At 36.9% G+C, this 26,424-nt stretch overlaps 2 pseudogenes across 1 annotated transcript; both read left to right on the forward strand.

The window, feature by feature from the left end:
- The first annotated feature begins 903 nt into the window (after positions 1 to 903).
- Positions 904 to 23,809, forward strand: LOC147409896 (putative phosphoribosylformylglycinamidine synthase, chloroplastic/mitochondrial pseudogene; annotated as a pseudogene). The gene is made up of 9 exons (XR_015175466.1): positions 904 to 1,240; positions 3,244 to 3,284; positions 6,504 to 6,539; positions 6,722 to 6,762; positions 10,315 to 10,383; positions 10,463 to 10,503; positions 16,117 to 16,269; positions 16,378 to 21,276; positions 21,369 to 23,809. The product of XR_015175466.1 is annotated as a putative phosphoribosylformylglycinamidine synthase, chloroplastic/mitochondrial pseudogene (transcript).
- LOC147409897 (putative phosphoribosylformylglycinamidine synthase, chloroplastic/mitochondrial pseudogene) lies at positions 8,597 to 10,264 on the forward strand (annotated as a pseudogene).
- Positions 23,810 to 26,424: the final 2,615 nt, after the last annotated feature.

Below are 26,424 nucleotides of genomic sequence, written 5' to 3' on the forward strand. Positions count from 1 at the left end.
AAAATTTAAGAAAAAAAACTAGGACACATGTAGCTTGTTTGTGCTTAGTCATCAAGATATTTATCATATCTGCTCTTGGACAATGGTGTGAAGAGTTCTTTGGAAGAAGAATGAAGAAATTGAGGAAGTTCTCGAGGAAGATACACTAGAGGTAGAAGAAGTAGGAGCTTGTCTCCTCGTCACCAAAGGGTGGAAAAGGGTAGAAGTTATGGGGTCAATGATAGAGATAAGGGTACTAAAGAGAGGAATAGTGGAGTTGACTGTTCTAGACTCATCAAGAGGCATTATAGGAAAATGAACTTTTAGCGACATTGCATAGTGAGGGTCTTGTCCCTGACCGTTACTATATATTTGTTTTATAACCATGCGAGGGCTGGGCGCAAACTGTTTTAAGCTTCTTTTAAGATTCCTTCTGTTGATCTGGTCGCTCTCCACTTTAGAGTTCAGACTATATAAGCCAAAGTCATTTTTGGATCCCTCCAACTTTGTGAGCTTTCATCGTCTACGAGACTCTCTCTCCAAAATATCAGCCTCTCTTTGATTTTCATCATCTTTCCTCGTATACGTATAAGAACCCACTTGTCAACACTTGTAGATCTATTCGTCAAATTTCAATCTCTCTCTCTCCGACTTTGAGGATTCCAAAGGATTCATCGTTGTTTCAGATCTCGCATTACTACAAAATCACTCAAAATTATCATCGATTTTGGTTTCTTCATTGTTTCAGATCTCGTAGGATTACAAATCTGATTTTGAGCCATTGATTGTGGGTTTATTCGTATTTTTGAGGAAATCTGATTTTTTGGGTATTGAAGCATCAACCGCCCTTGCATTCTGTGGTTTCTGGTTTCAATTGTGGGTATTCGATTAGAGGTTGAAGGTTCAAAATCTCGGTGAGTTCCTTTCTCTCCTCACTCTCTATTTTTAAAGTATCAATCTTAGGGTTTTCAGCTTTACAATTCTGAATCCATAAAACCTAAATTACTGATTGTATAAGTTATTTATACAACATTGGTTGAGATTAGGATACTTTAGCTCTGATCTCAACCACGTTTTGGACAAAATCAGATTTCAGGTGAGTTTATCGTTTCATTTCAATTTAAAAGACTTCTATCTAATTTTTTTAGAATTAAACCATATTTCAGTTAATCATTTGTTTCAGTCGAACTCAATTCTTGCTTGCCTTTCGCACTCGCTTTCATTCCAGTCTTCTATGAAGATCCCCAATTGGATTAATCAAGTAAGTAATTCTTTGTGATAATGGGGTTTGAATCTGTTTTGTCTGCATTTTTTTTTCCTGATTTGGGCTAGTTTTGGTTTTATTTATGAGCCTGTTTTATTTGTTTGATTGTGAAACTATTGAAATTAGTTATCTAGTTGTTTTACCATTGTAATATATTATATATTCTTAGCTTATTTAATGGAACCTTTTTCAGTTTGATTCCAGACACATTAATAAAAAATTATTATTATAGATTACAGATGACAAGAGAATCATGCCCAAACTTCCAAAAGCACTTCGCTTAGTAGTCTAAGGATCTCAAAATAATAGTAGTAGTATACTAATATTACATAGACTAATGAGCTAGAGGCTGTCAACTAGTCTTAGAATCAGGGATCGAGCCAGGATTTTTATCTATGTGTAGCAGATTTTGTTTTCCGCCATTGTTATCAGTAGCAATAACATATAAATCACTGAAGTTTTTGGAACATCTTGTGGGAGAAATAGCATATAAATCACCATAGTTTTTACGCTTTCCAAATAAAGCTATATTTTATCACAATCAGGCTTGTTCCAACTAGGCACCACTTTCATGTTGATATTGCACGAGCACACAACTTGTCAATCGACTTCAATGTCACTACTTCTAGAACCATGAAAAAGTTCCAGCAACTAAAGTTAAGTTTGAGGATGCTTGCATAAGATCATAGCCTTTAACATAGTGAACTATATATAACTCCAAAACTATCACTTCAAAGCTTTCAAGTGTTAAAAGTATTATAAATTATGGTTAGGAATATAATTTCTCTTGTTCAAGTGAAAATAAAGTTTTGTACAAGTCTGAATGCAGAGGCTCGTTGCATCGAAGTAGAGGAGCTTTTAATTCACAACTTAAGATTCCATAGAAATGTCTAGTATGACATCACATACGGATCAAAATTTATTGAAGTTTCTAGGAATCACTGGGGGCAAGAAGATCTAGCAATTTGGGCATCAAGTGTGTTTAGTATAACATCATGTGCGGATCAAAATGACAAATGGGCATCTTATATTGTGCCTGGTGGATGGAATGATAATTTGTTAGTGCAACTTGTTTTATTCTCACAAAATATAGAACATGTATTAGTTAAGGAAAACACTCATTGTTATGTAACCATCTTCCCATCCTGTACACATTTTCATAGGTATCAAAAAATATATGTATGAAACAATTAAAATTTTCCAATGTTATAATCAAGTTGCTTTGTTTTGGTTCACTGCCTTAGTAACTGAGCATCCATCATTCCCTTCTTATTCATGTTTTTTTATGATGTACTTAAGTTAAAAGTTCTCCATTATAAATATGCATAGTAAATTAGTGAGTGAAAACACTGTGGTTTTATTGATTGCCCAAGTAAAGTTACATCTAAAAGATTTCTAAAGGATTTCTAAAGGATTTGTTCATGATTGCAACACTAGTCATCGTTTTCTTGTGGTGGTAGAACTCTAAGGTCTTTTCGTGCTTCTTTGTTATTGTTTTTGTTTTTGTTTTTGTTGTTGTTTCCGTTTTTTATCCCTGTATTTTACTCTAGCCTTTTATTTTGGTGATGTTAACTACAATTGTGAAATACATGCCTTTTTTTCTAACTTCTACCATAAAATCTATGCATGTACTTCAATTGAATGATAATCTTGTATTATGGTCATGTTAACTAGCCCTTCATTTTGGTCATGTTAAATAAAATTGTGAAATACATGCCTTCTTTTCTAACTTATACCATGAAATCTATGCATGCACTTCAATTGAATGATAATCTTGGAAAGGTATTTCCTATCTAGGTTGATCATTCGCAATTTGATTGCCTTTTAATTGTGCTCCCACTACATTTGATTGATTCTTATGGTGTCACCTTTGATCTGATTTGCCTATAAATTTGAATATTATCTAGGGTTTATACTGTGCTTATGCTAAGATTTATTACTTAGTGTAGGTCATATCCTTCTTGTGTTCTCATCTCATGTTTCTAATGTTATTTTTTCAGCCTGCAAGACCAAGGGATCAGATATTCGAGATCATTTCAAGGTGCGTGTTGATCCGTGGATGAATTTTAATTTAGACTAATAATTTCGTTTTGCATGGGCGAAACCAGCATTTTTGTATTTGTAAGTTGATGATGAGTTGGTAACTTTACATGAATAGTTTAACATTTTAGTTACCTCTTTTTTTTTTTTTTTCTTATTAAAAAAACTTTCCTATGTAATTAAGCATCTGCAAACAATTTCTTAAAAATCTATTTGCCATGACCATTATTGATTTTTCCAAGAAAACAGTTTTCTCAGCAGTTACAAAACATGACTACTTTTTTCTTTTTCAAATGATAATTTCCCATTAGACATATATATATATATGTATGTATATCATGGTTGGTTTGGGAAAAATGTTAGATGGTATATGACATTTGTGTATTTTAGTTTAATGTTTGATTTAGATTGTCAGATTCTGATTTTGGTTGTCAAAATAAAATGATAGAAATTGATATTTAAAATTCAGAATCTGTAAATAAAATGACACTTTAATGCTGTAGAAAGAATCAGATCAGCTGTAGATAGTTGTATCCTGATTTTTAGGGATAGACTTTAATTCAAATAAGCTGAAAATGAGATCCTATCCTTTGGGATATTATTCCAGATCTGTTGGGATATTATTACAGATCTGATTCTGATTTTTCCTAGTTTATTCTTTATTTGTTCCTAGTTCTTAGGGGCTGATTTGTAGTCGTCAGCCTATTTATTCTAAGGGCTGTAACCATGTTTTTTACAAGGGAAAAAGAGGAATGAAATAATTCCAGTAGTGCTAAAATTCTCTCCTAAGAAGCTCACATGGTATCAGAGCTTAAACTTGGTTGAGAGAAGCCATGTACAAATCGGCTTTCACTGGGGCTAGCGGCAGTAATTGTTCAGAGGTTACCTTTGAATCTAACCCCACAATAGCCCCCACTGCTTATTCTGATATGTCTTCTCTTCAAATCACCTCTCACAAACTCAATGGACGAAATTATCTACAATGGTCACTCTCAGTTCAAATGGTAATCTGAGGAAGAGGAAGGTCTGGGTTCATTGAGGGGACTGCTGCAAAACCAGCTACTACTGATGCTTCTTTCAAAACGTGGGATGCCCAAAATTCCATGGTTATGGCTTGGCTAATCAACTCCATGGAGGACAAGATAGGTGAAAATTTTCTTGGTGCAATATTTTGACCTAGAAAATTCAGTCCAATTGTTCGAATTGAGAAATAGAGCCCGGATGCTAACCCAAGGTGAGATGGATGTCACTCAATATTACAACTCTCTCACAGAACTTTGGTAGGTGGTTGATCTCTTTGACAAGTTTCAATGGTGCACTACTTACTGAGAACACCATCAAAATTCTATCAATAAGGAACGGATACACGACTTTCTTGTTGGTCTCAACAAAAACCTTGATGAAGTTCGGGGACGTCTTCTTGGTACTAAACCACTTCCTTCAATAGATGAAGTGTTTGCAGAAGTAAGAAGAGAGGAAATATGAAATAAGAAGAGAGGAAAGATGAAACTGTTTTTGGTACTTCTAAGTCTCAAACAACATCATCGTAGACAAGATGAAATAAGAAATGAATTTAAGAAAATGTGAAAGGAGCTCTAATAGGCAATAAACTGAGGGAAAGTCGTTTGATATGGTTTGGGAACTTTCATGAAAGATCATATGGTCTCTCCCCCCAATTAGAGGGAATATGCAAGTTGAAGGTTCTAAAAATGTGTGTGGAAGATCCAAAAGAACGTTAATTGAGATAATGAAAGTATGTAATAACTAATCTTAAAATAATTGAAGAGTGTGGCTTTGGGCAAAATGAAATGGAGGAACAAGATTTGTTTATTGACTTAAAATCTTTAGGATAGGTTTTCAATGAAGATGAACCTCATCGTTCATCATTTATCATTCATCTTTTATCATCATTATCATCACCGTTGTAACTATCATCATAATTAGCGTGTCATCTTCATCATCATGAATACCTTACCTTGGAACTTTAGGATCGACTGAATGAATATTGTTCCTCAATTTGCTTTCGTCTCAAGCCATGCCTAAAATCCCTACATGAATTAGCTACCAAATTAACGTTTGTTGCATAAATTTTGTACTGGTTGGAAACATCTCTTCCCCATTTCATCTATTGGGGATTGGGTCGATGGAATTGGTTAAGCTTTGTAGTATTGAAAAATACAACTCATGTTGAGTTATTACATAGTTTTTTATCCCAATCAAAATTAAATAATTAGAATCTTTGTAAAACTTTTAGACTACTAATCTGCTTAAATTAACAAAAATGACTTTCCTAAGGTTGTAGTTGCTTCTAAAATTAAACTCGTCACTGAGGAATATTATATTTAAAAAGTTTAACCTCAAGTTGAAGGTTCCAAAATAGTGAAAGGAAAACCCAAAAGAATGTTAATTGAAATAGTAAAATTGTCTTGCATAGAATTTAATGTAGAAAACAAGTTTTTTATTTATTTTAGATGTGCCGTAAAAGTAGGAGCTTGTAAGCCAAATTTTGCTAACCAACCAACGTTCTTGTTGCACAAGGATTTAAATGCAGGCTTTTGTTTGTAAATTGTTCACTTTAACATTTACAAGGTTCTGGGTGCACAAAGATTAAAATGCAGGCTTCAACTTGTTAAATAGATTAGTAATGATGGTGGAAACTTAAACTCCTAATGTAGTAGTCCATGCCAAATAGAAATCCATTCCATTTTAATAAAACACACCCTAGATCTTGATCTATTTTTGATAGATCAGGTAAACACAAGGTTTGACCATAAGGATGGTTGTCCAGCATCTCTAAAGGGGCATGTGAATGGGGACCCACTTGATATTTAATTGATAGGTTGAGTTCTTCAAGTGACAATGGGATTTATACCAAACCAGGAACCATAGTCCTTAAGTTTGAGCAGGACTTAAGGTTCAGTTTGTTTACGTTGATAAGATTCCGAATTGAGGTTTAATAAGGAGGAATGTGAAGAGACGATTTAACTAATTCGTTATTGTTGACTTGTGAATGTTTGACTCTAAAGTTATAGCACTAATGAATATCATTGTTTTCAGTAGTGACATATTTCTTTTCTGTGATGTTGGAAGTATGTTAATCCTTTTTTTCTTATTTATGTTATGGTGTGAATAAAATGAAACTGATTTTGGGTTTTGACCATTTGATATAATTATGATTTTATCATGTTTCTCTGATCAGACCTATATGTGCTGGTTGCAGGGATTTCAGTTTCAATAGTCCCCTGTCATTCAGAAGGTAGCCATTGACTCAAATGATTGTTATTGACACTTTTAAAATCATTACTAATTGATGCCCTTAGGTAGTCCAGTCATACTTTGAGGTCTAATTTTTCACTACTGAAATTTTTGATAAGTTTGGTTCTTATTGGTGATGCAACACATAATGTTCATCCTTTGGCTGCATGTTCTCTTCCGAAGTTCGTTACCGATGGCATTATCTTAGGTTCTTACACTGGGAGGTAAGTCAGTAGTTTCCTTAAATTCCTTACATCCTATTTCAATCAAGGAGTTCCTATTTAATTGAATATGCATGATTAATTCGATTGATTTGCGTGCATTCTTTTTCAAAGATTAGACTTTACAAGTTAGAATTTGTTAACAAACCAACTAATCCAAAAGACCGGTTTGTTGGAGAGGGGGATAACTATCTATATAAGAGGGTCGCGGGGCTGAAACTAGTTTTCTTATTTCGAACTTTAGATCCCTGTACGAAAGATGGTTTCTAGCCCCTCACCTCCTTACTTTGCCTTTTCACTGCATGTCAACAGCTCATTGTTCATCTTTAGAGAAGTTCACAAGTCTTTTTGTGTGTCATGCATGAAATTATGGTACTTTCTTGAAGCCATTGGGGAGGTAATGTCGTATCTTCTTGTCTGAGGCATAACCAATGTTGGGCATCAGAGTGCATCCTTTGAACTTCCTCCTCACAAGAGAATCAATACCCTTTGGCCTACGCCAGTTAGTCTGTCATAATTTGATGGTGTACTTTAAAGAAGAAAGCCAGCCTAAAGAGATAAGCGTAAACTAGCAGTTCATCTAGAATAGTTTCTTCTGGTTAGTTTAAAAAACTCAAATATTTTTTTGATGGGTAAGCTAAATTTGAACCCACGACTTATTCTTTTGGTTTTCTATGTTGATTCTATAGTTCTCCAATGAAATATCTGTTTTAAAGCTTAGAATTATATGATGGTGACTATATGTTAGGACAAAAGTAAAAGATTAGGATATGTGTCTGAATTTTATTGAAACTACAATTACAAATTGTTGGAATACAATAAAATTAGATTATACGTATATTGAATTATATGCTAAGACAAGAGGAATGAAAAAGAGATTAGAATATTGATTGCAATATTTTATGTTGACCTTATTTTTTTATTAAATTTTTATTATAAAGCTTACAAAGATATTTGTTTTGGTATCTGGGTTGAATTGTAAATGTTGAGACCACCCTCCCCAGCATGAAAAAAAAATCAAAAAAGGAAAAAGGAGAGGAAAAAAGATTAGGCGCTACAGATTATACTACTAACAATACTAAAATACATGTGTTCATATTTATGTTGTCCGAGATTGGAGAAAGACAGGAATGGTTGAAGCCAATCATGTTCAATGGAGGAATTGGGCTGATTGATCACACCCACATAACAAAAGGAGAGCCCGAGATTGGAATGCTAGTCGTGAAGATAGGAGGCCCTGCATATCAGATTGGAATGAGAGTTGGGGCTGCATCAAGCATGGTTAGTGGCCAAAATGATGCGGACCTGGACTTTAATGTTGTACAATGAGGGGATGCAGAGATGGCTCAAAAGTTATATCGTGTCGTCCGAGCTTGTGTTGAGATGGGGTAAAACAACCCAATGATTAGTATTCACGATCAGGGTGCAGGGGGAAACTGTAATGTTGTCAAGGAAATAATCTACCCAAAAGGTGCTGAGATTAATATCCGTGCATTTGTGGTTGGTGACCATACTATGTCAGTTTTAGAGATATGGGGTGCGGAGAACCAGGAACAAGATGCGATATTGGGGAAGCCTGAAAGCCGTCATCTATTACAATCAATTTGTGAAAGAGAAAGGGTTTACATGGCTGTTATTGGAACTATCAACGGTGAAGGACGGGTTGTGTTAGTAAGCAGCTTAGCTGCAAAATATTCTCATTCGGGTGGGCTCCCTCCTCCCCCTCCAGCGGTGGATCTTGAACTAGGTTCTTGGAGCCATGCCTCAGAAATGCTTTGAATTCACTCGAACAATTTAAGCACGGGAGCCACTTGATATTGCCTCGGGGGTCACGTTAATGGATGCTCTAAAAAGGGTATTAAGGCTTCCTTCAGTCTGTTCAAAACGCTTCTTGACGAAAAAAATAGGTAGATGCGTAACAGGTTCTGTGGCCCAACAACAGATAGTTGGGCCCTTGCAACTTTCTCTTTTTGATCTTTCAGTCATTGCTCAGACATATACTGAGTTTATCCGGGGTGCGTGCGCTATTGGTGAGCAACCTATCAAGGGTTTGCTAGATCCAAAAGCCATGGCGAGACTAGCTGTCGGGAAAGCACTTACGAATCTTGTTTGGGCTAAGATTACTTCTCTTTCAGATGTTAAGGCCAGTGGGAATTGGATGTATGCTGCCAAGCTTGATGGGGAAGGAGCAGCGATTTATGATGCTCCTACTGTTCTTTCAGAAGCAATGATCAAGCTTGGTATCGCAATAGACGGGGGGGAGCATAGTCTTTTTGTGGCAGCCCTTGCATTTGATGAGGTCGTTAAGGCTCCTGGAAATATTGTCATCAGTGTATATGCCACTTGCCCGGATATAACATTAACCGTGACCCCTGACTCAAAACTTGGAGATGATGGTGTCCTGTTTCACCTTGATTTGGCAGATGGAAAGCGGCGGTTAGGCGGGTCTGCTCTTGCTCAGTTTTTTGACCAAGATGGAGATGAGTGCCCTGACCTTGATGATGTCCCTTATTTCAAAAGTGTCTTTGAGGTTGTGCAAGAGTTGCTTGCAGTCGGGTTAATCTCTGTAGGTCCTGATATTAGTAATGGTGGGCTGATTGTGTGTATTTTAGAAATGGCGTTCGCTTGGAATTGTGGAGTCCACTTGGACTTGTATTCACATGGTGAAAGTCTCTTCCAAGCATTCTTTGCAGAAGAGCTAGGCCTTGTTCTTGAGGTTAGCGAAACTAACTTAGATAAAGTGAGGGAAGAGCTTAGTGGAGCCAGCATTTATTCTGAGGTCATTGGGCAGGTGACTACATCACTTACAATAGAATTACGGATTAATGGGGCAACTCAATTGAAAGAGGAAACTTCCCACCTTAGGGACATGTGGGAAGAAACCAGTTTCCAACTTGAGGGGGTTCCAGAGATTGGCTTCCTGTGTAGAGTCAGAGAAAGAGGGATTAAAGAGTAGGCACGAACGTTCTTGGGCTTTATCTTTCAATCCCGAATTTACGGACAAGAAATGGTTGGCAGTGCCTTCTAAACCAAAAGTAGTCGTAATTCGAGAGGAAGGCTGCAATGAGGATAGGGAAATGTCAGCTGCATTTTATTCTACTAGCTTCAAACCTTGGGACGTCGCAATGTCAAACCTCCTGAATGGTGTCATCTCTCTTCATGAGTTCTGTGGGATTGTATTTGTTGGAGGTTTAAGTTACGCTGATGTGCTAGACTCCGCAAAAGGTTGGTCGGCCTCTATCCGATTCAACGAGCCTCTCTTAACCCAATTCCAAGAAATCTACAACAGGCTTGATACCTTCAGTCTTGGGGTTTGCTATGATGCCTCATCCTGAGCGATGCTTCTTCATGTGGCAGTTCCCATGGTATCCAAAGCACTGGGATGTGGAGAAAAAGGGCCCAGCCCATGGTTACGGATGTTTCAAAACGCAAGAGTGGTGTTCTTGAGACAGGGCAGCTTTTATTCGTTATTCCCTTTTTGATTGATGATATTCCCCACAATTGATGTTTCTTCTTTTTGGAGGTCAAGCTTTCCAAATTTTTGTCTTTTTTCAGAAGTTGAAAGATTAGGAGAGGAGAGGATTTTGTTTTATTGAAGTACCATGGCTTTTGATGCTTTCGGAGGTTAGTGAGGGTTTTGTTCTTCCTGTTTTGTCTTGTTTCTTGCAATGGCCATATGTTGATTTGTGTTTTCCATTTGCAGATATTTACACCAGGAACCGTGGAATGGGGAATGAAATAATGGTATTTTCCTGTAATTCTATAATTTATTTTGTTAATTTCTGTCCCTCTTGTGGACTGAGTAATTTATTTTTGTTAGAGTCTATAGTGTTTCGTGACTGTAATGGTTATCTATTAGTGGATTGATCCTTGTTTTCGTTTTCCGTTATTCAGTTATATGGAACCCTTTTCAACTATGAATAATACAAAATATATACATACATACAACCTATAGAGGTAATTCCGTGGCTTATTGGTTTTTAATTGCTCATGTGGCTAGCTATCTCGAGTTGTATCCTTAAGATTTAAGGCACTTCAGATTCTTTCTCGTTTTCTCATGCTCAATCTTTTCAATTGACTTTACTATATGAATATGAGTATCTTTTGTTCCATTTCTTATTAGATATTTATGAACTCTTTGCATCTAATGTATTCTATATGGATATTTTTTTTATGATTACTTCAATAAACACAGGACCCTCTCTGTACGCTATTAACAGATGGGGTGTCTTGCTTTGGAGACTTTCTTTAATAATGAAAACTGTGACTTAAACCCTAAAACCCAAACAGAACTTGATTTTGTAGAAGATATGTTACTTTTACAGCATAAGCTGTGTCTTTCGTAAGATATTGTTATTGTGAGATTCAAGTTTCACTCAAAAAGTTTTTTTTTCCCCTTTAAAATTAGAAAAGAAAACAAACCCTTATATGATTGCTTATGGGATGGATTGATTGCACATCTTTTTTTTTTTTTTTTGGTATAAAATCATTGGAACATGATCCAGTAACCTTAGGTTTTAAGATGTGTTCAGGTATTTTAGCATGTCGATGCATGCCTATCTATACTATCTTCTAGGTCCAAAATATATATAAAGAAACAAACAAGAAGTCGAGTTTTAATAATAATGAAGAGCTAATATTTTGTGTTTGTAGGATGATACGTACTCTCTTTTGATGTTTGACTGTTTTTGATGGGCCCTCGTATAAAGAACTGAGTCCCACCATTTCGATGGTAAAATCAAAATCAGAGAATCTATAACATACCATTTCCCATTGTTTATAAGGGAAATGTATCAGAGCTAAAATGGATCATCTTTGTTGGCTTTTCTTGTTGGTGTATGTCCAACTTTATGACATTAATTCATCTTTGTTGGTTTGTAAAAGAGTTTGGATTTTGGCTACTGGGAGTAGTCCTATCCTAACAAGTGTGATTATTGAGCTTTTAAATTTAGAGAGCCACTATTGCCAGACCAATTTTTGCTAATGCCACACCATTGATGGTACTATTGTTCAGGAAAAATCTCAATTCAAACCATGAAGATATAATCTTAAAACAATGGATTGGACTTCCTCAACAATGGATTTCTTGAGGCACACCAAAAGGATATTAAAAGAGCTTCTATTAACATAATAATTTTTTTTTACTTATAACATACTGATTATATGTAGATTTTAATATCATAAGGATTGGTGTGTTGTGAGTAAAAGTTTGTGTGCCAATCAAATATCTATGCTTTAACTATTTTCTCAAAGGTAGAGAAGATGATTGGAAGACCTGCATCATCCGTGCAACAAATCTCGAGGTGGGAGGTTGTGTTATTGTCTTCCTAAAAAATCCCTGTATCTTACATGACAGAGGGTTTGTGATATCCATACAGTTTAGTGATGGACATGCCATTGAATCCAGAGCATACACGTGTCTATCATATTTGCCACATGATGGGATGAGTACATGATACTGCCGTTGTAAGGCAATAGGAGATTTAACATAGATTGTGGTACCTAGAGATATATCGAAATACTCAAAATAGTGGCATGGTCATAAAGGGATATGATGAAATAAGGGACAACGATTACTACGGTGTCTTGACTGACATAGTTCAGTTAGATTATTTTGTGGATAACCATGTTTTTCTCTTCAAGTGTGATTGGTGGGACGTTGGCAACAATGGTAGAGGAGTTAACATAGATAAACAGAATTACACCAACTTCAATATCACAAGGAGATGGAATACCGATGAGCCATTTGTGTTGGCGTCTCAAGTTGAACAAGTTTTTTTATGTCAAAGACCGTAAGTTAGGCAATGATTGGTGTGTCATAATGATGACACAAGTTCGAGACTCGTACGATGTACCAGAAGATGAAGTGTCAATCTGTGATGACGAGCCATACCAACAAAATGAGTCTTATGGTCTAACTAGTGCATTGAATATTAGTGACGATGATTTTGTGGCATGGCAAAGAGATGATATTCCTCTAACACTTGTTGAGGAAAATCTTGTAATGCTCGAGGAAGGGGAAGATGAGAATGTTGATACCTTCATTATTGATGAAAGTAAGGATGATTGTTCCTTCTGTGACTATGAAATTGAGGTGGATGAAATGAACACTAACGATGGTAGTGAGAGCAATAGCTTTATGTAATGTGTATAACATCCTTATCGTTGTTTGTAGTTTGCTACTCATCTCCCCCCACTATTACATCCTTTTACATTCTTCTTGACTTTTGGGAGAATAATCTTTCATTTCACATTAGAATTTGTACTTTAGTTTGAGAAATGTTTGAATTGTTGCAACTAGGCTATATCATAGTTCAATATTTTGATAAACTCACGAAGCTTTCTGATTTATTGGTGGAAAGTAAAAAACAACTGAACATTAACAAGAAGACAATGATAGGTATAATCCCAGCACACTAGAATAAAAATATATATCTTTGAATTAAAACTGACAGCATTATAATTTATCATTTTTACCATTTTATCAATAAGAATAACTTGAGAAAAAATTAAATAAAATAGAATTTGCATGTGTGGAGATTAACCATAGAATGCTTCATCAATAAGTATGTCTACATTTCCTCGAGTTGCTTATTATCTCATTTAATTTATTTATTTATATTTTTTATTGGTGTATAGAAAGCACTATTTTTGTTTCTAGTTTGTTATAGTAGTTGTACTAGTAGATTTTCTTTGATTGTGGTTCCTATATACATCCACTTGTATAGAAAGCATTTTCCTTGGTTCGTTTAAATCACCCATTTACGCTAAGTAACATAGGAGCTAGCATAACATAGGAGCTACAACTAGAAAATTGAGGCTAAAATCCAGCTTATACTGGGCACAAATGGGCCACATGACCAGGCCCTATATAAAAAATATCACAAGTGAAAGCTCAAGGCTCTACCCACTTTAATGATTATCTATCTTTTTGGGACTCGCGATGTTTGGACAAATGTGGGTAAGAGAGAGGGTATCAAAAAACCTAATCAAGGGGAAAATGTGTTTTTTTTAGTGTTTATTATTATGAAAAATAGAAAGGGTTGGATAATATACACCCACTTCACTATTTTCATCCATCATTGTTGGCGAATCTGAAATTCCTCCTCTCTCATTTGTATCTCACTTTCTAATTTTTCTTCTTCTTTGAGTCTACATAAGTTTCAAATAGGGTTTCCTGGTACGCAAAGCAATACCCCTAAAACTTGTTAAATAGATTAGTAATGATAGTGGAAACTTAAACTCTTGATGTAGTAGTCCATGCCATATAGAAATCCATTCCATTTTAATAAAACACACCCTAGATCTTGATCTATTTTTGATACATGAGGTAAACACCAGGTTTGACCATAAGGATGGTTGTCCAGCATCTCTAAAGGGGCATGTGAATGGGGACCCACTTGATATTTAATTGATAGGTCGAGTTCTTCAAGCGACAATGGGATTTATACTAAACCAGGAACCATAGTCCTTAAGTTTGAGCAGGACTTAAGGTTCAGTTTCTTTATGTTGATAAGATTGCGAATTAAGGTTTAATAAGGAGGAATGTGAAGAGACGATTTAACAAATTCGTTATCATTGACTTGTGAATGTTTGACTCTAAAGTTATAACACTAATGAATATCATTGTTTTCAGTAGTGACATTTCTTTTCTGTGATGGCGGATAGTCCACTGTCATTCAGAAGGTAGCCATTGATTCAAATGATGGTTATTGACACTTTTAAAATCATTACTAATTGATGCCCTTAGGTAGTCCAGTCATACTTTGAGGTCTAATTTTTCACTGCCGAAATTTTTGATAAGTTTGGTTCTTATTGGTGATGCAACACATAATGTTCATCCTTTGACTGCATGTTCTCTTCCAAAGTTCGTTACCGATGGCATTGCCTTTGGTTCTTACACTGGGCAGGTAAGTCAGTAGTATCCTTAAATTCCTTACATCTGATTTCAATCAAGGAGTTCCTATTTAATTGAATATGCATGATTCATTCGATTGATTTGCGTGCATTCTTTTTCAAAGATTAGACTTTACAAGTTAGAATTTGTTAACGAACCAACTAATCCAAAAGACCGGTCTGTTGGAGATGGGGAGAACTATGTATATAAGAGGGTCACGGGGTTGAAACTAGTTTTCTTATTTCAAACTTATGATCCCTGTATGAAAGATGGTTTCTAGCCCTACTCACCCTCCTTACTTTGCCTTTTCACTGCATGTCAACAGCTCATTGTTCATCTCTAGAGAAGTCCACAAGTCTTTCTGTGTGTCATGCATGAAATTATGGTGCTTTCTTGAAGCCATTGGGGAGGTAATGTCGTATCTTCTTGTCTAAGGCATAACCACTGTTGGGCATCAGTGTGTATCCTTTGAACTTCCTCCTCACAAGAGAATTAATACCCTTTGGCCTACGCCAGTTTGTTTGTCATAATTTGATGGTGTACTTAAAAGAAGAAAGCCAGCCAAAGGAGAAAAGTGTAAACTAGCAGTTCATCCAGAATAGTTTCTTCTGATTAGTTTAAAAAACTCAAATATTTTTTTTTTCTGGGTAAGCTAAACTTGAATGCACAACCTATTCTTCTGGTTTTCTATGTTGATTCTATAGTTCTCCAATGAAATATCTGTTTTAGAGCTTAGAATTATATGTTGGTGACTATAGGTTAAGACAAAAGTAAAAGATTAGAATATGTGTCTGAATTTTATTGAAACTACAATTACAAATTATTAGAATACAATATAATTAGATTAGAAGTATATTGAATTATATGCTAAGACAAGAGGAATGAAAAAGAGATTAGAATCTGTTTTGATTGCAATATTTTATGTTGACCCTATTTTTTTTATTAAATTTTTATTATAGAGCTTACAAAGATATTTGTTTTGGTATCTGGGTTGAACTGTAAATGCTGAGACCACCCTCCGCAACAAGAAAAAGAAAAAGTAAAAAGGGAAAATGAGAGGAAAAAAGATTAGGCGCTACAGACTATACTACTAACAATACTAAAATACATGTGTTCATATTTATGTTGTCCTCTCTTAGTTTGTTCGGAGAATTAACAAAATAAGCTCTTCTAGAGACAAGAAAATATTTGCTAAAATATCTTCTGTCCAGTTAGCTTCTTTAAACATGAAAGGGTGATGAAATTGTGCCACCTGCATACAAAATGCTTGAAACTAAATCCCTGGATTCTTAGAATACTAACTTCAACTTTAGAAACTGATTAACTCAAGCAATTGAATACTAGTTAATTCTGAAGATATTTATGTATTCAAGAGATATAATAGGGGATAGCTATTTGTACATAATCGTTCTGGTTTGCTTTTTCTTTGACCATCTTAAACTTTATTATCCTTACTACAGATATGGTCGGCAAAGGTAGAGGTGGAGGCAGTCGAGGAGGAGCCTGAATAGGGGAACCTTAACAAATAGAGCAGCCCATATTATAGGCAAGATCTTCAAACCCTACACAAGCTGATGCATCTTCTCGAAGTGAGGTTTCCGTCAACAATGCTGGTATGTTAAATATCATTTTAAATTATGCATTTATCTTTTTATTAGTTATGTAAATACACGCACATGTTTATGAAATTTAATAAATATCATTGTATTTTAACTTCATAGGTTCATGCACATCTGAAAAGAAAAGAGGAGGAAGACCCGAGGTATTACATTATGAAAAAAAAAGGTGCACAGGGGGCAAACTAGTGGTGGACATTCCTAAGAACCTTATGCGAGTTATTGGCAACAATGCCCAATCATTAATCACTGAGTTGGGTATTATTGTAAAATAAATGACCTCGTTCCAATTTATGAAATGGAAGGTCATTCAAGAAGAATGTGGCATGCTGCGAGGGTATGTAATTTAAATTAAAATAACTTATGTGTCATTTTCAAGAATTCTAATTATATTTAATGCTACTACCTTGCATATGTAATTACTTTTTCATACAATATTGTGCAGCAAGAGTTTTTTCTTACTGAAATGCCACACATCCAAGAAGCAATATATCAACAATTAAATCGACAGTACAGGGGCTATCGCTACAAGTTGCATAAGAACATTCCCTGCAAGTGTGACGTTGATGATATGAGATTGCAAACTCTCCCGACTAGTGTGAACTACAATGACTGGGTTAATGGGTTCAAGGAGGCAAAATCTATTTTTGCAAAGAAATTATCGAAAACAGAGGTGTCGTCTGCTTAGGGTTCCTCGAAATAGACAAATCCCGTTGGTTGGGATCTCTAATAGAGGCATTGTTTAGAGCGTTATGCTTGCAGTAGTTCCCAAAGCTTTGGTTTCAAGAGTTGTGAGCAGTTCTGTAGATGAAGAATCAATTAAGATTGGAAGTTCAGCTGAGAAGGTTATACATTATTATCGCATCCCATTGGTTCAGAACAGTGCAAGTGCAGAACTTCTGAAGTCGTCCAGATGAAACTCTCGAACCAGATTGTTTCCTTGAAGGCTGAACAATGTTTTAATATTGGACTTAATTTGGAGTTGTCAAAAGAGAAGCTTGAAGTCCTTATGTGGCTACTGGGAGAGACGTTTAAGCCTGAGAATTTGGGGACTGATAGTTTCCTTGAGAAGGAAAGTCAGAAAGGTGTTTCTGCTGTTGTAGTTGAGGTTGGGCCCTATTTGTCTTTTACTACGGCATAGTCTGCTAATGCTGTATCAATTTGCCAAGCGTGTGGACTGACGGAAATCACTCGCCTAGTGAGGTCAAGGCGGTACATGTTGTATCTTCGTTCGAGAAGTGGAGTGGTAAAGGAACAACAAATTAACGAGTTTGCTGCGATGCTTAATGATCGGATGACGGAATGTGTCTATCCCCAAAAGCTCACATCTTTCAAGACGAGTGTGATTTTGGAGAAAGTTCGGTACATCCCAGTTATGGAAAGGGGGCGGGAAGCATTGAAGGAGATTAATCAGAAAATGGGTCTAGCGTTTGATGAACAAGACTTACAATATTAAACGAAGCATTTTAGAGAAGACATCAAGCGGAACCCAACAACTGTGGAACTCTTTGATATTGCACAGTCTAATAGTGAACATGGTAGGCATTGGTTTTTTAACGGGAAAATCGTTTTAGATAGAAAGCCCATGAGTAATACTCTCATGCAAATTGTGAAAAGTATATTGAAAGCCAACTTCAATAACTCTGTGCTAGGCTTCAAGGATAATTCAAGTGCAATCAAGGGCTTTGAAGTAAACCAATTGCGCCTGATCCAACTTGGTTTGACATCTCTGTTGAGCACAACTACTCGTGACTTTGATATCTTATTTACAGCAGAGACTCACAAATTTTCCATGTGCAGTGGCACCTTACCCTCGTGCTGAGACAAGAGCCAAGGGTCGCACAACGAACACACATGCGATAGAACGGGGTTCTTTTGTCGTGGCTTCCACAGCTGGTTATTGTTTTGGGAATCTTTACATTGAAGGTTCGTACGCTCCATAGGAAGATCCAACATTCAAGTACCCATCAAACTTGGCCTCTCCGCCTCAGATTCTTATTGAGGCAAGCAATGGCTATGGTGCATCAGATTATGCGAACAAATTTGGAGAACCCTTGATTCAGGGTTATACAAGAACTTTTGGAATGAGACTCCCAAGTGGAGAAAGACGGGAATGGTTGAAGCCAATCATGCTCAGTGGAGGAATTGGGCTGATTGATCACACCCACATAACAAAATGAGAGCCCGGGATTGGAATGCTGGTCGTGAAGATAGGAGGCCCTGCATATCGGATTGGAATGAGAGTTGGGGCTGCATCAAGCATGGTTAGTGGTCAGAATGATGCGGACTTGGACTTTAATGCTGTACAATGAGGGGATGCAGAGATAGCTCCAAAATTATATCGTGTCGTCCGTGGTTGTGTTGAGATGGGATAGAACAACCCAATTATCAGTTTTCACGATCAGGGTGCAGGGGGAAACTGTAATGTTTTCAAGGAAATAATCTACCCAAATGGCGCTGAGATTGATATCTGTGCATTTGTGGTTGGTGACCATACTTGTCAGTTTTAGAGATATGGGGTGCGGAGTACCAGGAACAAGATGCGATATTGGTGAATCCTGAAGCCGTTACCTGTTACAATCAATTTGTGAAAGAGAAAGGGTTTACATGGCTGTTGTTGGAACTATTAACAATTAAGGACGGGTTGTGTTAGTAAGCAGCTTAGCTGCCAAACATTCTCATTCGGGTGGGCTCCCTCCTCCCCCTCTAGCGGTGGATCTTGAACTAGAGTAGGTTCTTGGAGACATGCCGCGGAAATGCTTTGAATTCACTTGAACAATTCAAGCACGGGAGCCACTTGATATTGCCCCAGGGGTCACGTTAATGGATGCTCTAAAAAGGGTATTAAGGCTTCCTTCAGTTTGTTCAAAACGCTTCTTGACGACCAAAGTTGGCAGTTGAGTAACAGGCCTTGTGGCCCAACAGGAGACAGTTGGGCCCTTGCAACTTACTCTTTCTGATGTTTCAGTCATTGCTCAGACATATACTGAGTTTATCGGGGGTGCGTGTGCTATTGGTGGGCAGCCTATCAAGGGTTTGCTAGATCCAAAAGCCATGGCGAGACTAGCTGTAGGGGAAGCACTTACAAATCTTGTTTGGGCTAAGATTACTTCTTTTTCAGATGTTAAGGCTAGTGGGAATTGGATGTATGCTGCCAAGCTTGATGGGGAAGGAGCAGCGATTTATGATGTTGCTACTGTTCTTTCAGAAGCAATGATCAAGCTTGGTATCGCAATAGACGGCGGGAAGCATAGTCTTTCTATGGCATCCCTTGCATTTGAAGAGGTCGTTAAGGCTCCTGGAAATATTGTCATCAGTGTATATGCCAGTTGCCCGGATATAACATTAACAGTGACCCCTGACTTAAAACTTGGAGATGATGGTGTCCTGTTTCACCTTGATTTGGCTGATGGAAAGCGGCGGTTAGGCGGGTCTGCTCTTGCTCAGTTTTTTGACCAAGATGGAGATGAGTGCCCTGACCTTGATGATGTCCCTTATTTCAAAAGTGTCTTTGAGGTTGTGCTAGGGTTGCTTGCAGTGGGGTTAATCTCTGCAGGTCATGATATTAGTGATGGTGGGCTGATTGTGTGTATTTTTGAAATGGCGTTCACTGGGAAATGTGGAGTCTACTTGGACTTGTATTCACATGGTGAAAGTCTCTTCCAAGAACTCTTTGCAGAAGAGCTAGGCCTTGTTCTTGAGGTTAGCGAAACTAACTTAGATAAAGTGAGGGAAGAGCTTAGTGGAGCCAACATTTATTCTGAGGTCATTGGGCAGGTGACTACATCACTTACAATAGAATTACAGATTAATGGGGCAACTCAATTGAAAGAGGAAACTTCCCACCTTAGGGACATGTGGGAAGAAACCAGTTTCCAACTTGAGGGGGTTCTAGAGATTGGCTTCCTGTGTAGAGTCAGAGAAAGAGGGATTAAATAGTAGGCACGAACCTTCTTGGGCTTTGTCTTTTACTCCCGAATTTACAGACAAGAAATGGTTGGCAGTGCCTTCTAAACCAAAAGTAGTCGTAATTCGAGAGGAAGGCTGCAATGGGGATAGGGAAATGTCAGCTGCATTTTATTTTGCTCGCTTCGAACCTTTGGACGTCACAATGTCAAACTTCCTGAATGGTGTCATCTCTCTTCATGAGCTCCGTGGGATTGTATTTGTTGGAGGTTAAAGTTACGCCGATGTGCTAGACTCCGCAAAAGGTTGGTCGGCCTCTATCCGATTCAACGATCCTCTCCTAACCCAATTCCAAGAAATCTACAACATGCTTGATACCTTCAGTCTTGGGGTTTGCAATGGGTGCCGATTCATGGCTTTATTGGGATGGGTCCTATGATCCCAGGATAGGGGAGTCCTCGGTGTGGGTGGCGACCCATCATAGCCTCGGTTTATCCACAATGAGTCTCGCCGATTTGAAAGACGTTTCACGAGTGTGATGATAGAGGGATTCAACTTTTATAATGTTTGAAGGAATGGAAGGAAATGCATTAGGTGTGTGGGCTGCCCATGGTGAGTGGAGGACATATTTCCCTAATGATAGTGTTCGAGGTTGCATCCTTAAGTTTGACTTGGCACCAGTAAGATATTGTGATGATAATGGGAGGACGACTGAGGTTTATCCTTTCAATCAGAATGGGTCCCCATTGGGGTGGCAGCTTATTGTTCTTTGGATGGGAGGCACTTGGCTATGATGCCACATCCTGAGAGATGCTTCTTGATGTGGTAGTTCCCATGTTATCCAAAGCACTGGGATGTGGAGAAAAAGGCCCCAGCCAATGGTTACAGATGTTTCAAAATGCAAGAGAGTGGTGTTCTTGAGACAGGTTAGCTTTTATTCGTTATTCCCTTTTTGATTGATGATATTCCCCACAATTGATGTTTCTCGTTTTTGGTGGTCAAGCTTTCCAAATTTTTGTCCTTCTTCAGAAGTTGAAAGATTAGGAGAGGAGAGGATTTTGTTTTATTGATGTACCAAGTCTTTTGATGCTTTCAGAGGTTAGTGAGGGTTTTGCTCTTCCTGTTTTATCTGGTTTCTTGCAATTGCCATATGTTGATTTGTGTTTTCCATTTGTTGATATTTACACCAGGAACCGTGGAAAATGGGGAATGAAATAATGGTATTTTCCTGTTATTTTATAATTTATTTTCTCAATTTCTGTTCCTCTTGTGGACTGAGTAATTTATTTTTGTTAGAGTCTATAGTGTTTCGTGATTGCATGGGTGATCTATTAGTGGATTGATCCCTGTTTTCGTTTTCCTTTATTCAGTTATATGGAACCCTTTTCAACTATGAATAATACAAAATATATACATACATACAACCTATAGAGGTAATTACGTGGCTTATTGGTTTTTAATTGCTCATGTGGCTAGCTATCTCGAGTCGTATCCTTAAGATTTAAGGCACTTCAGATTCTTTCTCGTCGTTTCTCATGCTCAATCTTTTCAATTGACTTTACTATATGAATATGAGTATCTTTTGTTCCATTCCTTATTAGATATTTATGAACTCTTTGCATCTAATGTATTCTATATGGATATTTTTTTTATGATTACTTCAATAAACACAGGACCCTCTCTGTACGCTATTAACAGATGGGGTGTCTTGCTTTGGAGACTTTCTTTCATAATGAAAACTGTGACTTAAACCCTAAAACCCAAACAAAACTTGATTTTGTAGAAGATATGTTTCTTTTACAGCATAAGCTGTGTCTTAAGATATTGTTATTGTGAGATTCAAGTTTCACTCAAAAAGTTTTTTTTCCCCTTAAAAATAAGAAAAGAAAACAAACCCTTTGTAGACACCCCATTTTTGCATCCGCCTGATTAATCAAGTCGTCAACCCGATCGCAAAGGTTCCCAATGATGGATGTCTATTCCAATGCTTTATTTTGTTACCAGATATGTTTCAGAAATCCGGATGAGGTATCTCGAACTGACAAAACTTAGAAACCACACTACGCTAGGAAAATACTACCCCAGAAACATAGAAATCATCATCCTGCAGACCAAAAAGAAGCTTCACGTTAAAAATCACTAAAAATGACCAAATTACCAAAATACCCCTAACATCAAAACAACCCTAGAGCCTGCATTACGCTTAGGAAAATCCACTCAAACACATAAAACGACAAATCGAAACCAAGTAAACCACTTCGCCAATTTTCATAAAATTTGACAAAATTACGAAAATACCCCTCATAAAGTTCACGACCATTTCATACAAAAAACTTCATAAATGACAAAAACCAACATTCCCATTGAATTCATTACGAAAAACTGATTCCAAAACATCCTGGAACATTGAAAAACGACTTAAAACGTAAAAAATCCTCTCCGAGGGCAAAATGGTAATTTCACAATTTTAATAATTAAAAATTTAGAAATTAATAAATAAATCATTAAATAATGTAAAGTGAAACATTAATAAAATTAATTATAAAATTTAAACCAAAAAATTGATCAATCAGGCTTTCAAGAAAAATTGTTGATGGTTCGCAAGATATTTCTTTAAGGACCCCTCCATTTGGGGGTCCAAAGAATCAAAGATATAATAGAGGGGGGTTCTCCAAAAATTTAAAGTCAATCAAGCAAGACTAAGGTCAAGATATTAAAGTCAATCAAATAAGACTAAAGTCAAAATTAAAGTCAATTAAGTAAGACTAGAGTCAAGTATTAAAGTCAATCTCCTAAGACTAAAGTCAAAATCCTAAATCAAAACCCTAATCTAAACTAATCGAGTCAATCTCATAAGACTAAGGTCAAAACCCTAAATCAAAACCCTAATCTAAACTAATCAAGTCAATCTCATAAGACTAAGGTCAAAACCCTAAAATCAAAACCCTAATCTAAAATAATCAAGTCAATCTTATAAGACTAAAGTCAAAACCCTAAAACCCTAAAGACTAAGTCAAAACCCTAATTAAAACTCTAAAAGAAACCCTAATTAAACCCTAATGCTTCTAAAAACTTTATAAATAGGAGCCTCCACACCCTATTTTCGTATCAAAGAAAAAACCCTAGAAAAAGTAGGTGAAGAGCCTCCACAACCTCCCCAAAACCCTAATTTTGGAGCCCTAACTCCTTCCCTAACACCCCTACTCCGATTTTAGTCTAAAAAACACCCAAAAACCTCTCAAAAACATCCCAAAAATCCACAAAAAATTCAAAGCACCCAGATCCAAGAAGGAGATACCTTACCTCGGAGATCAGGAATCAGATCCGGAGATAGAACGAAGTAAGGAATACGGTACAAGGAGCCGTTTTCACCAGATCTAAGGGAATAACACTTTTGCAGATCGAAGGTAAGTTTTTTTTATTATTATTTTTAATCTAGGTTTGTCATTAGTGATGTAGATTTATTTGGGATAAGTAGAGACCGGCAATGGCCGGGCGGGGTTGGTGCCTAACACCTTCCAACCCCGTAACATGATCCCCGGATTCAGAATTTCTGTAGTAGATTAGTTTTTATCCGTTTTAGAGTCAGTTTGGTTCCTAGACCATAATAACTAGGTGGCGACTCCCAAACCTCAAGGGTCAAAAGCGGATCTGCACACCCCGCGGATCGAGGGCGCTTTCACCCTTATATGATTGCTTATGGAATAGATTGATTACACATCTTGTTTTTGTTTTTTTTTTTTTGGTATAAAATCATTGGAACATGATCCAGTAACCTTAGGTTTTAAGATGTGTTCAAATATGTCAGCGTGTCGATGCATGCCTATCTATACTATCTTCTAGGTGCAAAATATATATAAAGAAATGAACAAGAAGTCGAGTTTTAATAATAATGAAGAGCTAATGTTTTGTGTTTGTAGGATGATACATACTCTCTTTTGATGTTTGACTATTCTTGATGGGCCCTCGTATAAACAACTGAATCCCACCATTTCGATGGTAAAATCAAAATCAGAGAATCTAGAACATACCATTTCCCATTGTTTATAAGGGAAATGTATCAGAGCTATACTGGATCATCTTTGTTGGCTTTCCTCGTTGGTGTATGTCCAACTTTAGGACATTAATTCATCTTTGTTGGTTTGTAAAAGAGTTTGGATTTTGGTTATTGGGAGTAGTCCTATCCTAACGAGTGTAATTATTGAGCTTTTAAATTTAGAGAGCTACTATTGCCAGACCAATTTTTTCTAATACCACACCATTGGTGGTACTATTGTTCAAGAAAAATCTCAATTTAAACCATGAAGATATAATCTTAAAACAATGGATTGGACTGCCTCAACAATTGATTTCCTGAGGCACACCAAAAGGATATTAAAAGAGCTTTTATTATCATAACAATTTTTTTTACTTATAACACACTGATTATATGTAGGTTTTAATTTCATAAGGATTGGTGTGTTGTGAGTAAAAGTTTGTGTGCTAGTCAAATATCTATGCTTTAACTATTTTCTCTAAGGTAGAGAAGATGATCGGAAGACCTGCATCATCAGTGCAACAAATCTCGAGGTGGGAGGTTGTTTTACTGTCATCCTAAAAATTCCCTGTATCTTACATGATAGAGGGTTTGTGATATCCATACAGTATAGTGAAGGACATGCCATTGAATCCAGAGCATACACGTGTCTATTATATATGCCACATGATGGGATGAGTACATGATTCTGCTGTTGTAAGGCAATAGGAGATTTAACATAGATTGTGGTACCTAGAGATATATCGAAATACTCAAAATAGTGGCATGGTCGTAAAGAGATATGATGAAATACGGAACAACGATTACTACGGTTGTCACGCCCCGAAATCCCAACACGAATCCCTATGATTCATCAGTCAGAATCTCGAGGTGTGAGGTAATCAATCACAAAATCTAACAGAACATTCATAAATAATAATACTTATGAAAAGAAAATACACGCAGCGGAATAAACATTTAACTAACATCTATACGAGAGTCTAGAGTAAACAGAAGAAATCGACAAACACTGATATAAGTCAAGATCTTTAATCTCATAATTCATCAGGTTACAAAAATTTCTAAACTACCATGTTTCTTATCTACAACCAAAAACCGCTAAGATCCTCTACTAGTCCTCAAAGACATGGCGGCGGCAAGACATCAATCTGATCCTCCTCGAGGACCTCCTCAAAGAATGGTTCTTCAAAAGTTGAATAATCTGAAAGGGGAAGGATAGGGTGAGTAACAGGGGAATGTTACTCAGCAGGATGAACGCCGTTCTAACAATGAGTCATACATGCACGAGTAATCAGTTGAACAGTTAAATAATGTAAGTTTTTCATAATGTAACATACGATAAATGTCTAAGCATATTCAATAAACAGTTAAATAATTTCAACCTATCATTTCTATCATTTAAAGTAACATATGCATCTTTTAAATGAAAACATCTATCAATCATTACAAAATAAGAAAAAGATACATAATAAAAACACGGCGGTGTAATCGATAAGAGAGCAGAGGAACACGCCGATATAACCGCCTCGGCTATGGCAATACGATATTCCAAACTTAACCTCCGATGTGGAATCCCATCGTTATAATCTGATTTTGTGGCCGGTCTAGCATACCACGGTTGGATGACCATTTATCCGGCTCAGACTGGCCGTTGACCAAGAACCCAATACTGAGTTCAACTAACGGTGAGGTCGACCGTTTGACGACTACAGACTAAAAGTGATCACTAACTAGCCCAGGAGACCCCTCGCGTCGAAGCCTATCAAGAGGCAATGCATGTGAACCCCGCCTAGCTCTACACTATACAGAGACCGCCTTTACACACAACGTTTCCCAGGAAATAAGTAGGAGAAATTCCCGGATTTCATAAGCTGTAATATGCTCTAAGGTATCCCATACTACCGAAGAGCATATGACATCTAGTGTTATCCTAGATTGACTCGCCGCTTCCGGATACATAGCAACGCGTCACTCTTTATGGGTTTTCTACAAATCTTTACTGGTAAACAAAATAATTTATTTTGTATATAATATATCATTTCTTTTAATCGAAAATACAATCAAAATCTGGTAGTACCCTCCAGTGACAGTTATCTGTCATATCCATCTATCAACCATCTCATCCCTCTATCTATCTATCACGTTTTACGTGGCATGGCCACTACGTAGAACTAGAGGCACTGTCCCATCAATCAGTCGAGAACATACGT

Source organism: Akebia trifoliata, chromosome 2 (genome assembly GCF_017979445.1).
Source record: "Akebia trifoliata isolate Shusen 1 chromosome 2, ASM1797944v1, whole genome shotgun sequence".
NCBI classification, from domain to species: Eukaryota; Viridiplantae; Streptophyta; class Magnoliopsida; order Ranunculales; family Lardizabalaceae; genus Akebia; species Akebia trifoliata.